Raw genomic sequence first — 10,986 nt, 5'->3', positions numbered from 1 at the left:
TACACACACACAGACACACACACGTACACACACACAGACACACACACACGTACACACACACAGACACACACACGTACACACAACAACAACCGCCATTCTCCACTAAGTGTCGATGACGTCACCACGACGCTTGTGCCAGGCCAAGTGCACCTTGAGGCCACGTGAAGTGTCGAACGCCCGCTGGCAGGAGGTCACTGGGCAGACCCAGCAGGTGCCACGGGTCGACTGACTGAGATGACCGAGATGAGTGGCTGATGCACCACCTGTGCCCCCCTACTGTGCCAACTCGCTGTGCACACACACACACACGTACACACACACATACACACACACACATACCCTTCTCACATTGGGGGTCACGACACATTTATACTTAACGCGATCTAACTCCAAACACCTTAATCGATCGCGAAAGACGACTACGTGTTAAAGCACTTGCCTAGCAGTCTGTTAAGGCTACACGGGGGATCTTTGTCTGTTGTATATGCGTGTGTGTTCATGCGTGGTGCTGGCCACCCACCCCCTCGTGTGCCGTGCCGGTCTTCATTGCTACTCGCTAACAGCACTTGCCCCAACAGCCTCTTGCAGGCTACACGGGGGATCTTTGTCTTTTGTATATGTGTGTGTGTGTGTTCATGCGTGGTGCTGGCCACCCACCCCCTCGTGTGCCGTGCCGGTCTTCATTGGTGCTACTCGCTAACAGCACTTGCCCCAACAGCCTCTTGCAGGCTACACGGGGGATCTTTGTCTTTTGTATATGTGTGTGTGTGTGTGTTCATGCGTGGCGCTGGCCACCCACCCCCTCGTGTGCCGTGCCGGTCTTCATTGCTACTCGCTAACAGCACTTGCCCCAACAGCCTCTTGCAGGCTACACGGGGGATCTTTGTCTTTTGTATATGTGTGTGTGTGTGTGTTCATGCGTGGTGCTGGCCACCCACCCCCTCGTGTGCCGTGCCGGTCTTCATTGGTGCTACTCGCTAACAGCACTTGCCCCAACAGCCTCTTGCAGGCTACACGGGAGTGGAGGTATCTTTATATTTGCTCGTGTGTGTGTGTGTGTGTCCACATCGTTCCATACATTCCGGGATCTCACAATTACGCAAGCTGTGCGTGTATCGATGCCAAGTAGGCGAGGTGTGTGTGTGTTCTTTGACTGCGGCACAGATTTCACCTTTCATCTTCGTGCGGTATAATTTAAAGGGCAATCATTTCCCCGGCTTCCCACGATCATTTGCACACTAATGTGACTGGCTCTTCGTGCGCGCGCGCGCGTGTGTGTGTCTGTGTGCCTGTGTGTGTGTGTGCCTGTGTGCCTGTGTGTGTGTGTGTCTGTGTGTGTGTGTGTCTGTGTGTGTGTGTCTGTGTGTGTGTGCCTGTGTGTGTGTGCCTGTGTGTGTGTACGTGTGTGTGTGTGTGTGCCTGTGTGTGTGTCTGTGTGCCTGTGTGTGTGTGTGTATGTCTGTGTGTGTGTGTCGGCACAGTAGGGGGCACAGGTGGTGCATCAGCCAGTCGTCTCGGTCATCTCAGTCAGTCGACCCGTGGCACCTGGGTCTGCCCCGTGACCTCCTGCCAGCGGGCGTTCGACACTTCACGTGGCCTCAGGGTGCACATGGCCTGGCACAAGCGTCGTGGTGACGTCACCGCCACTTAGTGGCGAATGGCGGTTGTTGTTGTTGTGTGTGTCTGTGTGTGTGTCTGTGTGTGTGCGTGTCTGTGTGTGTGTGCCTGTGTGTGTGTGTGTGTCTGTGTGTGTGCCTGTGTGTGTGTGTGTGCGTGTGTGTGTGTGCCTGTGTGTGTCTGTGTGCGTGTGTGTCTGTGTGTGTGTGTGTTCGTGTGTGTGCCTGTGTGTGTGCCTGTGTGCCTGTGTGTGTGTGTACGTGTGTGTGTGTGCCTGTGTGTGTGTGCCTGTGTGTGTGTGTGTGCGTGTGTGTGCCTGTGTGTGTGTGTGCGTGTGTGTGTGCCTGTGTGTGTGCCTGTGTGTGTGTGTCTGTGTGTGCGTGTGTGTGTGTGTGTGCCTGTGTGTGTGTGCGTGTGTGCCTGTGTGTGTGTGCCTGTGTGTGTGTGTGTGTGCGTGTGTGTGCCTGTGTGTGTGTGCCTGTGTGTGTGTGCCTGTGTGTGTGTGCCTGTGTGTGTGTGTGCGTGTGTGTGTGCGTGTGTGTGCGTGTGTGTGCCTGTGTGTGTGTGTGTGCGTGTGTGTGTGTGTGCGTGTGTGCCTGTGTGTGTGTGTGCATGTGTGTGTGTGTGCCTGTGTGTGTGTGTGTGTGTGTGTGCCTTTGTGTGTGTGTCTGTGTGTGTGTGCCTGTGTGTGTGTGTGTGCGTGTGTGTGTGCGTGTGTGTGTGCGTGTGTGTGTGCCTGTGTGTGTGTGCCTGTGTGTGTGCCTGTGTGTGTGCCTGTGTGTGTGCGTGTTTGTGTGCCTGTGTGTGTGTGTGCCTGTGTGTATGTCTGTGTGTGTGTGTCTGTGTGCCTGTGTGTGTGTGCCTGTGTGTGTGTGCCTGTGTGTGTGCCTGTGTGCATGTCTGTGTGCCTGTGTGTGTGTCTGTGTGTGTGCCTGTGTGTGTGTGCCTGTGTGTGTGCCTGTGTGTATGTCTGTGTGCCTGTGTGTGTGCCTGTGTGTGTGCCTGTGTGTATGTATGTGTGTGGTGGGGAGCGGTAGTGTAGCGGTTAGCGCGCTGCGCTATGAATCTGGCGACCCGGGTTCGATTCCCGCTCACGGCTAACACCAGTGACGATTATCTGAACCGGTCCTGGGCCTCCCCTAGGTCGACTCAGCCTTAAATGAGTACCTGGTGCGGTGTGTAAACATCGCCACTGGGGAGACAAAGGCGGCCGGGCGTGGTGCTGGCCACCCACCCCCTCGTGTGCCGTTCCGGCCTTCATAGGTGCTCGCTAACAGCACTTGCCCCTACAGTCTGTTAAGGCTATACGGGGGATCTTTGTTTGTGTGTCTGTGTGTGTGCCTGTGTGTATGTCTGTGTGCCTGTGTGTGTGTCTGTGTGTGTCTGTGTGCCTGTGTGTGTGCCTGTGTGTATGTATGTGTGCCTGTGTGTGTGCCTGTGTGTGTGCCTGTGTGTATGTATGTGTGCCTGTGTGTGTGTGTCTGTGTGTGTGCCTGTGTGTATGTCTGTGTGCCTGTGTGTGTGTCTGTGTGTGTCTGTGTGCCTGTGTGTGTGCCTGTGTGTATGTATGTGTGCCTGTGTGTGTGTGCCTGTGTGTGTGCGCCTGTGTGTGTCTGTGTGTGTGCCTGTGTGTGTGTGCCTGTGCGCGTGTGTGTGCGTGTGTGTGTGTACCTGTGTGCGTGTGTGTGGGTGTGTGTGTGCGTGTGTGTGTGCGCGCGTGTGTGCTATGTGTGCCTGTGTGCGCGTGTGTGTGCCTGTGTGTGTGTCTGTGTGTGCGCGTGTGTGTGTGCGCGCGTGTGTGCCTACGTGTGCCTGTGTGCGTGTGTGAGGGGAGCGGTAGTGTAGGGGTTAGCGCTACGCTGCGCTACGAACCTGGCGACCCGGGTTCGATTCTCGCTCACGGCCAACACCCTGTGACGATTATTTGAACCGGTCCTGGGCCTCCCCTAGGTCGACTCGGCCTCAAATGAGTACCTGGTGCAGCGTGGAGACAGACAGGGCAGCGTGGAGACAGAAGAAGAAGAAAATGAACACGCAGAGACGGGAAGGGAAACAATGTCAAGGGTCTTTACCGAAAGACCCAAAGAGCAATATTAAGGGCTCAATAAATAGTGGGAAGGGGGAGGAGGGGTCAGAAGACATCTGGACCCCCCACCCCACCCTGTAGAATTGCCTCTCGACCACATCACCAGACACCTCGGCTGGCCTCGGCCTGCCCAATCTACACCACGTGGTGACGACAATCATTGTGTGGTGAAATACCCCATCGAGGCCTCCAAGCAGAGGTCGCAAACGGGTTTTGATTCCTTACCCGTACCCGGCCGCGCCAGGGTCGCAAATGGGTACCCGTACCCGGCCGGGTACGGGTAGGGTACGGGTATCGGGTACCTGATTGCGACCTCTGGGATGAAGCCATGTTGCAGGCGTGGGTGGGTTGATTCTAGGAACTTGAATTGTGAGAAGAGACAAGACGTTGGGAAATGAGTGACAAACGGCGACTCACCAGTGACTCACGGCCTACCCGTACCAGGCCGCACCAGGGTCGCAAGCGGGTACCCGGGTATCGGGTAGGGTACGGGTATCGGGTACCCGGTTGCGACCTCTGAGTGCCATCCATCCTTGATAGACACAGAGAGGCCGGCTCACGCATCATGTCACTGCACGTGAAGTGCCAGGTGTGGTGGGAGGGTTCACAGGGGCACGTCAGGAACGTGCGGTCAGGGGAGGCAGGGGAGGCAGAGCCTCAGCTGCCATACTCCAATGGAAAAATCTGTTGCGAAAAGTAACAAAAAATAATCGAATAAAAAAATATTCAGAGTTTTTTCCCACTGATTCTGTGTTATAAATGCCATTTCTGTAACGATTCCAATTATAGTCAAAATCGCCAAATTTGCGGAGCTCCGCTGCGAATACAGGAAGAGACGAGAGGTGAGGCAGCGACGAGCTCAGCCTCCCCTCTGATTGCGCAACCCCTCAGTGACTGGATGGAGCGCGGGCAATAAGCGCGTGCCTGTTACTATCTCAGTATGTCACCAATGTAATGTTTGTAGACCACTTCATTTCATGTCCTCGCCTTCCACACTCCAGGTAACTTATTTCACATATCTTCTTGGTTCTTTCGGTAAAGTCACGTAGAATGGAAATAATAAAATAATAAAATTTGAACATAATAAAATAATTCTCACTACATTTTGGCCACAACGCGAGCAGCCGTCCTCAGGTGAAGAACAGGTCTGTCGGAAAGACAGCGTCTGACCTGTTCAGCGTCAGACCTGTTCTTCACCTGAGGACGGCTGCTTGCGTTGTGGCCGAAACGTCGTGAGAATTGTATTTTATTATGTTTTGTTTTTATTATTTTATTTTTTCCCTTCTACGTGACTTTACCGAAAGAACCAAGAAGATGAAAGATAGGCAATCGGGGTAAATGGTTCACCACTTTTGTGCAACAAGAAGGCTTCGGTTTCTGGAGAGCCAACATCCTACATTTCTGATTCAACCGCATTATTTGATCAGACCAAACAGTTCTTGTTGAAACCTTCTGCAGCCAAGCCACCAAGATTATACGGCTTGCCAAAGATACATAAAGAAGATACACCTCTTCGTCCCATTGTCTCTACTATCAACTCCCCCACTTACAAACTGGCTCGTTTTTTGTCTGAAATCCTACGGCCTTTCACTGGAAAAACCACCTCTGCGGTACAAAACTCTACTGACCTGGTATCGACAATCAAGGGGATTGCCCTGTCCCCAGACGACCTGCTTGTCAGTTTTGATGTGGTTTCCTTATTCACCAAGGTTCCTGTACCTGACACCATCGCAATCATTGAAGACTTGGTTCATCAAGGACTGAATGCTGGGGTACCCCCCCTGGTGAGACACTGCTTAACCAATACATACTTCACCTGGAATGAAACTTTCTATAAGCAAACTGAGGGCACCCCAATGGGCTCCCCCCTATCTCCGGTTGTAGCCAACATCTTCATGGAGAAATTTGAGACGGACGCAATCCAGACTGCCACTCTACGCCCGACCTTATGGAAGAGGTACGTAGACGACACTTTTGTCATCTGGCCACATGGCCGGCCTGCTCTAGACCAATTTCTCGACCACATCAATTCCATACACCCAGCCATCAGATTCACCCTGGAAGTCGAAAAAGATGGCAAGCTACCCTTTTTGGATGTCCTAATCAAAAGGAGACCTGATGGTTCAATGAGCCACTCTGTCTACAGGAAAGCCACCCATACGGATGCTTACCTAAAACCGGATTCCCACCACCATCCATCCCAGAAGAATTCCCTCATCAAGACTCTATATCATAGAGCCCAATGCATCTCCGACCAGGAACACATTGGCAGTGAACTCAAACACGTACGCCAAGCTCTTAAGGCTAATGGTTACTCCGACTACACAATCCGCAAGGCCATCACTCCAACCATCAAGAAGGATCCTGTTGAGGAGCCTTTCAAGACCATCACCTTACCCTACATTGCTGGGGTCACAAAAAAGATCTCCAAAATCCTGATTAAACACAAGATCCAGGTCCAATTCAACACAGTACATAAAATCCGTGATCTGGTACCGTCTGTAAAATATGTGGTTCCAGACATACAGTACCCTGGCGTCTACAAACTAAGTTGCCTCTGTGGTAGCAGTTACATTGGGGAAACCAAACGACATGTCTCGGACCGCATCCGTGAACATAAAGCTGACCTGAAACACGGTAGGACAAACACCTCAGCCGTGGCAGATCACTGTTACAACTCAGTGGGCTCACATGACATTGACTTCTCCAAGACAGAGGTTCTCTGCAAGCCATCTGGCTATCATGAGAGATTCGTTCATAAGGCGATCCACATATACAAACACGGAGACAATTTTAACCGAGAAGATGGATTCTGGCTTAGCAATCATTGGAAGGACGTAATAAACCATTTCGATACACATTAGGGTGGGTAGAATAATACATAGTGTTATATTAAAATGTATAAGGTGGTTTATAGCAATACAGTATGTAATTTAATGTTGGGTTTATCTATGGCAGTATATAGTACGGTATATGCTCGTATGATGTAAGAGAATAAAGTTTAGATGGAAGCATATTATATAATTTTTAAGACGTAGAATTGTAATGTATTACTTGCTGTTAGTAACTCAGCTTATTGTAGAGTATAGTAAGTATACTGATGGTGCTATGCAGTTTATACTTTAGTTTTTTATGTAGTTTATACTTTAGTTTTCTACGTGGTTGTTTAGTAACTGCAGCTACATATCATTAACATTCCTTTCCTTTGTTAATGCTACTCCCTGCACCCCCCCTTGGTGCTGCTGATCCTGCATAATGCATGGGCATAATATGACTGAAACCCCCCCCCCGCCCACCTCCTACGCATTTGCCATGAATATGCTAAATTCCTCTTCATATGCACATTCTTTTTGTTAAGGCGCTCTTCCACCTCCAACCCAGCTTATATATAAGCTCCTAGCTTGGCAGTGTCTCATTCTTCACCTGAAGACGGCTGCTTGCGTTGTAGCCGAAACGTCGTGAGAATTATTTTATTTTATTATGTTTTATTTTTATTATTTTATTACTTCCCTTCTACGTGACTTTACCGAAAGAACCAAGAAGATGAATCCCTGCAGTCACGAAAGCTTTAAATCGAAATGCAGGAATTATTCTTTGGTTCTTTCGGTAAAGTCACGTATAAAGAGAAAATAATACATTAAATACTAGCATACGACGTTTCGATTGCAACACAAGCAATCATCATCAGGTATACAGTAAATGAAATAGAAACACAAATCTAGTATACTTAGAAATGTAATGTAATACAACAGAGAGTCGGATAACATAACAGTCAACACCCTACCTGGTTGATTACGTTCTTCCCGAGAATGCAAAATTTGATAGAGAGATAAAACACAGAACCAGAGACGTATAGACAGACATATAAGCGGAGACAGATATCACAGAGATACATAGAGAGACACATACATAGGCACACAGAGAAACCACGTCTCACTTGATGCAGCTAATTCGGCTGTGACGGTCCCACCTGATGACGGAGACTTGTGTTGCCTCCGAAACGTCGTGAATTTTATTTTGTTTTGTTTTATTTTACTTTCATTAATTTTAATGTTTTTACCTACGTGACTTTACCGAAAAAACCTGAGAATACACGTCTCTGTGTCGAGGCCTTAAATAGAGAGAGGGGGCGGGGGGCGGAGAGAGAGGGAGGGCTTAGAGAAATTAGCATGTCAATGAGTGGCACAGCCGAGACACACAGATAGAGCAGAACATAAGAACGACACAAACGAGTGGAGACAGAGAAAGTACACTAAATCAAATAAACCTAGCAACATTTCGAAATATAATGCAATGCAACACAGAGAGCTCGGTCAACACGTACAAATTTCACACTTAACTTCTAATTTAGCAATATTTGGAAGAACGTAATCAACCAGGTGGCCAGAATTGTAGTCGATAGCGGAGAGATCTTAATTTTAGAACTTTCGTGACTGCAGGAATTATTATTTGGTTCTTTCGGTTAAGTCACGTCTAAAGATAAAATAATAAATTAAATCTAACCAGAAAAACTATAGACAGACACATTAGCAGACAGATATCACCAAGATACATAGCGGGAGCAACACAGGTAACAGAGAGGGGTGATCGTCTCTGTGGGGTGGCCTTAAATAGACAGAGGGGGGGGGGGCGGAGGCAGAGAGAAGGAAGGGGGGTTAGAGAAAAAATTAGCATATCAATGAGTGGTCAACAGACGTGGTGCTGGTTAGATTTTATGTCGCTATTTCATTATACCTGATGATGATTGCTTGTGTTGCAATCGAAACGTCGTATTCTAATATTTAATTTATTATTTTATCTTTAGACGTGACTTAACCGAAAGAACCAAATAATGATAGCGGAGAGCTTTCCCATGACCGCCCAGACAGCACGAGAAGCGTTGCGAGCGCATTCGATGGAATTGGCTCCACGGATAAGAATCGACAGCGTTAAACGCGACGGGGTGCAAACGTGGGATTGACACGTCTGCCGCTCTAGATAAAGGAGACAGATGAGGAGGGGAGGGAGGGAGGGAGACATCGACTGCGTTGTCTCCGAGTTGAAAGTGACCTCGGTTCTCATCCCCCCACCCACCCCCCCACTCACTCCACCATTGATTTCGCCCCCACCCTCCCCACGGTGGTGACGAGCACATTGGAGAGTGTCAGCACCTCGGGCCAAGCGGTGGCTAGGAGATGTTGACTACCTCGCCTGGTGTGCAGGAGGTCGTGGGTTCGATCCTGACCCTGACGCCTGCTGCTGTGTATTTGGAGTTTGCGTGTCTCTCTCATCATCATCACGGTGGCTAGGAGATGTTAACTATCTCGCCTGGTATACAGGAGGTCGTGGGTTCGATCCCGACCCTGACGCCTGCTGCTGTATATTTGGAGTTTTCGTGTCTCTCATCATCATCACGGTGGCTAGGAGATGTTGACTACCTCGCCTGGTGTGCAGGAGGTCGTGGGTTCGATCCTGACCCTGACGCCTGCTGCTGTGTATTTGGAGTTTGCGTGTCTCTCTCATCATCATCACGGTGGCTAGGAGATGTTAACTACCTCGCCTGGTGTGTAGGAGGTCGTGGGTTCGATCCCGACGCTGACGCCTGCTGATGTATATTTGGAGTTTGCGTGTCTCTCTCTCTCCCTGTGGTCGCGTGGATCTTTCTCCGGGTCCACCTCTTTTTCCCCCCTCCACGTTTAGAATCAACGTCACGCGTTTAGAAGAATATTTGGCCGCTGCTATACACATCCACTCGACGATGATGATGATGAACCAACTTTCGTTGAGCGATCATTTGCGATGGTCAGGGTCGCTTCTGAAGAAGTGCTCAGCCGTGGGGCCTTACCTGATTGAACATTTTTTTTTAATGAGTTTTTTGTTGTAGTTTTGAATTGGGTTTTCTTTTTTTAAATAACGGACAATATTTTTACGGTGGATATGATCGGAGTGCGTTGAGGTTCCAGTTCGCTATTGCAACACTTTGCTCGGGTTTTGCAACGTGGCTCCTCTGTTGGCACAGACCAGAGGTCCCACTGGGAAGGCTGGCTGTAAAGTAACGCTTCGTTGTAATCAGATTACAAACCGCTCCGCGCATGCAGCGTTACGTTACGCCACCGCGTGTGAGACGTGGTTCGATCCACTGCTAGATGAGGGCTGTCCCCACGCCGTTGGGAGGGGGGGGGGGTATTTAACCATATTTCACCATGTTCTTGGTTCTTTCGGTAAAGTCACGTAGAATGGAAATAATAAAATAATAAAAATAAAACATAATAAAATATAATTCTCACGACGTTTCGGCCACAACGCAAACAGCCGTCCTCAGGTGAAGAACAGGTCTGTCGAGAAGACAGCGTCTGACCTGTTCTGAATGACACACTCCAGGCTTGTAGCGATTATTTAAGCTGGGATGGAGGGGGGAAGGGCGCCTTGACAAAATAATTTGCATATCAAGAGGAATTTAGCATATTTATGGGAAATGCAGATATGCGATTAGTACTACTTGTGAAATGCGTAGCAGGTTTGGCGGGGGGTTTAAAGTACCATATTTCACCAATTTTGCCACGCAGTGCGAGTTGTGATGTAAGATCATTCTCGGGTGATGCTACAGCAACCCTGGGCCCTGTATGTATGTGTGTGTGCATCTCACTCCTCAGTGTGCCGGGAAAGGTCCTGGCAAGGATTATTCAACATCGCCTTGCTAGGCACGCTGAGGAGAGGCTTGCAGAGCCCCAATGCGGTTTTATGAAAGGGCGGTCCTGCACAGATGCCATATTTTCTGTCCGACCTGGTCAAGGCCTATGATACCATCAGTAGGCCTGGGCTGTGGGTTGTTCTTCGTGCTTTCGGAGTCCCTGACCCTCTGCTCACGATCATTAAGGGCCTTCATGATGGTGAGCAGGCCCGGGTAAAACTACGTGGCCGGGAGTCGGAGCCATTCCCTGTACACCTTGGGGTGCAACAGGGATGTCCTCTGGCTCCAACATTATTTAACATCTATTTCGACCACGTAGTTCGTGAAGCCTTCAGTAGCTGTACCAGAAGAATTTCCATCTGGTACAGATACAAGGGGAGGCTGATCGATGCCCGGGTGCGGTCAAGGGATGGCTCCCTATTGGTCAACCATGTTATGTATGCCGATGATCTGGTAAATGCGTTCTCTCAGAGGAGGAGTTAGGGGCACTGCTGCTGAAACTGGAGCTTGCCACCAAGAGGTGGGGCCTCACCATCAGCCCCACCAAAACGAAGCACTTGCCTGGGCATTTTGTACCATCGGGCACTCCACCCCCACAACTCCCAATCGGTGA

At 49.8% G+C, this 10,986-nt stretch overlaps 1 protein-coding gene across 1 annotated transcript in view; it reads left to right on the top strand.

Annotated features, from left to right (window-relative positions):
* Positions 1-922: 922 nt before the first annotated feature.
* The window catches only part of TSPO (translocator protein), a 20,861-nt gene continuing 10,797 nt past the window's right edge, over positions 923-10,986 (top strand). Inside the window, exon 1 of the mRNA XM_078881867.1 lies at positions 923-1,026. The gene's annotated coding sequence lies outside the window, so the exon portion shown is untranslated. The remainder of the gene's footprint in view (positions 1,027-10,986) is intronic.

The sequence above is a fragment of the Lampetra fluviatilis genome, chromosome 63 (genome assembly GCF_964198595.1).
Source record: "Lampetra fluviatilis chromosome 63, kcLamFluv1.1, whole genome shotgun sequence".
Lineage (NCBI taxonomy): Eukaryota > Metazoa > Chordata > Hyperoartia > Petromyzontiformes > Petromyzontidae > Lampetra > Lampetra fluviatilis.
Note: the sequence above shows the minus strand (reverse complement) of the source record. Positions and strands in the feature narration are given on the sequence as shown.